At 35.0% G+C, this 4,384-nt stretch overlaps 1 long non-coding RNA gene across 1 annotated transcript; it reads right to left on the reverse strand.

The window, feature by feature from the left end:
• Positions 1-453: 453 nt before the first annotated feature.
• On the reverse strand, positions 454-1,110 carry LOC147498227 (uncharacterized). The gene is made up of 3 exons (XR_015194240.1): positions 1,039-1,110; positions 859-926; positions 454-697 (listed from the first exon to the last, which is right to left on the reverse strand). It is a non-coding gene; the product is annotated as an uncharacterized LOC147498227 (long non-coding RNA).
• Positions 1,111-4,384: the final 3,274 nt, after the last annotated feature.

Consider the following 4,384-nt stretch of genomic DNA (forward strand, 5'->3'; position numbering starts at 1 on the left):
TAAGAGTTAATGCTGATTACGTGCTTTTATGTATTTTAGGCATTAAAGTCAATTATGTGTAGAAATGTGCCACTTTGGTGAGATAAAGGAGCAAGGGTTGGTTGCTAAGAATAGGGCTACAGATGGATAGTTTCGGATTCGAATATGCCTACATCCGAATCCGAATCCGAAATTTATTACTCACATCCGAATCCGAATCCGAATCCGACCGGATGTGTAAAATAATGTCCGAATCCGACCGGATGTGTAAAATAATGTCCGAATCCGATATCCGATTCGGATATCGGATAATATCCGATCCGATCACTAAACATGGGCTTTCATGATTTCGTGATGGGCTTTCGTGATTTCATGGACCTTATCACCTGGTACAGTCCAAATCATGTTCTAAATTAACCTGTTAAAAGCTGCGGCAGTACCTTATTCATCAAAATCAACCTGTTAAACACTAAATTAACATTAACATAGCAGTTCATTAGTTCATGCTTCATTAACTTGTTAAACAAACTTCAACAGTTCAACCTCTTAATTAAGAAAATACTTCTAACTTAAGAAAATACCCTCATAACCTATTACAAACATAGAAATATATTACAAACTAGATATCATCTCTATTACATAAACATAGAAATCTGGCCCCTGCCCATACAACACTTTTCGCATCCAAAACAGTTCCAATAAATTAACACATTAACACCTGCATAGAGGTAAAATCACAACCAACTCATTTAGAGATTATATTTGAAAATAAATAATTAAATACTTCATGAAAACTTAAAGAAACATATGTATCACTAATTAGTAATTACTTAAAAAAGTAGACAAGATATAAATTAACCTTACTAGTCTTATTCTTACCTTGTTTCATAGTATCGAGACTAAAAGTTGTTCTATCACAAGTCAAGCATCCAAGCCAACAATCGGTACTAATGCATAAATGAATTAAGATATAAAGAAAGTTAGACATGATGTAATTCTTGAATATATATATATATATATATATATATTCTTAAATAAAGTTCAAGAGAAGGAAGTTACCATTAAGTTTAGGCAACCAATCCTTCAAACATACCAACGCCTCCACAGAATCAACACCCAATGATGAGCGAGTCGGTAATTATTCTACCACCCGAAACTAAATGCAGATTCTGAAGCAACACTTTCGACCACGAGGGCTGCTAGAAGGTCACATGCCATCCTTGCTAATATAGGAAACTTCAGACCATTGTTTTTCCACCAAACCAATATGTCACAACCTTTCCCATTAGCATCAAATGGGAATAAATCTTCTTCTAGATATTTCTCCAACTCTATTTTCAGAACTTTTGAACTTTCGAGCGTTGTTTTAGAAATTTTGGAAACCTTCATCCATCTTAGAACTCCCTTGGTCACTAGAAAATGAATTCAACAAACTAGAAGATGATCCGACATCAATTATAGAAGAATCGGACATTGCATACATGGTGTACAACTCATTCAAAGAATTTTTCACATCTTCTTCTTGTGTAGACTCCTTACCATAAATCATAGTAAAGGCATACTCAATAAACTCCATCTTATAACAAGGATCAAGTATAACACAAAAACTCATCAATAAATTACATTCACTCCAATATTTATCAAATTTTTCTTTCATAGCCTTTGCCATATCACGGATATAATAAAAATCAGAGTCTAACCACTCAAGAATATCATGATGAATATCACAAACATATTTAAAATGCAAATTTGCAGTTGGGTATTGGGCCTTGGAGAAATGAATTGTAGCATCATTGAAAACTTTCAAACACTCACAAATTTTAGTTCCCATTTCCCACTCTTACGGAGAAGGTAAATGCTTATAGTCGGAAGCTAACTCGCCAAACGCTCAAAGGCTCTACGACTTCGGGTGGCACTCTGAGCATGTCATAAGTAGAGTTCCATCTTGTAGGAACATCCATAGAAACCCTTTCCCAGTTAACCTTGTCTGAGCTAATGCATTTAAAAACTTTTCATGCCTACTCTAAGAATTCTTGCCATACCTAGCACTCTCTCGAATCTTAACAATAAAAGGAGCAATCACATTCAATCCATCTTGCACAATATGATTTAAAATATGGGCACTACATCTTATATGAAACAAACTACCATCAAGACATAAAACCCCTTTCCTCTTAAGCCAATCCTTGAGCTCCACTACCATAGTATTATTGTTAGAAGCATTATCAACGGTTATAGCAAATAACTTTCTATCAACATTCCATGCCAACGCTTGAGCCTTGATAACCTCACTAAGAACAACACCACTATGTATGTAGGAACGATAAGATAAGCAATGATTTTTTTTTGACACCCCACTCATCATCAATATAATGACAAGTAACACAATAATAACCAATATTTTGATAGTTAGGGGTCCACATATCAGTTGTAAAACTAACTTTTGATGGCAACTTATCAAAAAAATCTTGTAACTCAGTTCTTGACTCATTGTAAAGTTGCATGACATCCTCTCGAGCAGTGGTTCTTGAGACCCATTTGAACATAGGACAAATACCATTTATGAAAACTCTAAAGTATTCATGCTCACCGGTAGTAAGAAAAGGGTAATCATGCTTAGCAACCATGCGTGCAAAGTCAAGTCTACTTGTGCGTGGGTCATATTTCCAACTTGCTAATTTTGGAGCTTCATTTTAGCTAAATGAATTACACAAAAGCTTTTGACCGAAGTAGAACGTTTCTTTATCTTGCAAGCTTTCAAATGATTTCTCAAATCGTGGTACCCACTTACTACTAGGATCAAAACTCTTTTTGCAATGTTTACAATAAGCTTTAGAGGTTCCATCTCCTAATTTTTAATTTCAAACTCTAGCCACACTTTTAAACGTTTACCTTTCAATGGATCGAGACTTTCGGTATGAGTTGTTTCTTCATCCGACGATATACTAGCGGCGGCCAGCAGCTATCGACATCAATAAGCGTAGGGCTCATTGATAGGCGTATGGCTCACACTACCACTAGGTGAAGGAGCTGATGCGAGACTTTGCTTGGGGTTGGGGTAGCCATTTCCACCTAGATAATACAATAAATAGAGTCAATATTAAAGACAGACTGACAGACAACACTTCTAGATTCTTCAAAATTCGATAATTCAAAAAATTCAAAAAATTCTTCAAAAAAAATGATACTGAGAGAGAGAACAACTTGTCAAACTTCATAAACTTCATTTCAGTAGAGAGGATAACAGGTTTTAAAGGAACAGTAGATATGATAATATGCTTTTATAACACTGTAAGTTTTTTTTTAAATCTGTTGTAGAGAGAGAAGAAAAAAATTTATGGGGAAGGAGCGACAATATTGAGAAGAACTACAAATCTTAATATTTACTGAGAAATGCATTTTCACTACAAATCTCGTTATTACTTGTAGTAGCTCTGTTAGTTATATGTGTTCATGCATTGTTCTTAGTAATTTCATTGAAGGAAATCTACAAATCTCGTTATTACTTGTAGTAGCTCTGTTAGTCATTGTGTTCATGCTATGTCATTTACCGAGAAATGCATATCAACTACAAATCTCGATTAGTAACATCTAGTGTCACTTGTAGTAGCTCTGTTAGTCATTACTTGTTGAACAGATACTTCCCTGATTTACTGAGAGTGAACTTTCGTAAATCTCGATTAGTAACATCTTTTTTTTTCCATTTTCTATCTTTAGCAGTAAAAGTTCCCAAGCAAAAGCAAGAAAGTTTAAAAGTGACAAATCTGAGATGTGAAAGAATCTACCACTTTTGACAATATTGTCGATTTGAGAATTTGAGTATTTGACATACCTTTGCATGTTGAAGAGTGGTGGTGCTTTGGAGGAAGAAGAAGAGGAGCGGTGGTGCCTGGTGGTGGTTCGGGTTGCGGGTTGCGGCGTTGAGAATTTGAAATTTGAAATTTGAGAATTTGAGTGGTGGTTGCGGGTTGCGGTGTTGAGAATTGAGATTAGGTTTGACTGTTTGAGAAAGATAAAAAACCCTAAACTAAATTAAATTTGTATTTATATTTTATACTTTTAATATAATAATATATTTATATTAATTAAATCGGATTCGGATATTATCCGACGGATAATACCAGCATCCGTATCAGTATCCGAAATCTGTTCGGATGTGAAAATTTATCCGAATCCGAATCCGATATCCGAAAATTTCGGATAATATCCTATTTTTCGAATACAAATGTGAATCGGATTCAGATATTCGGCTATCCATATGCACCCCTAGCTAAGAAATTCTGTGATTAAAGACCAAGATTCAAGGAGAAAAAGCCTTTGTAAAGCCCAGTCAAAAGCTGAAAAGTCAAAGTCAACGCGGGCAGAAACAGCACACAAAAGTCAGCAGAACTTCCAAAGACTGTAT

Source organism: Coptis chinensis, chromosome 5, assembly GCF_015680905.1.
Source record: "Coptis chinensis isolate HL-2020 chromosome 5, ASM1568090v1, whole genome shotgun sequence".
NCBI classification, from domain to species: Eukaryota; Viridiplantae; Streptophyta; class Magnoliopsida; order Ranunculales; family Ranunculaceae; genus Coptis; species Coptis chinensis.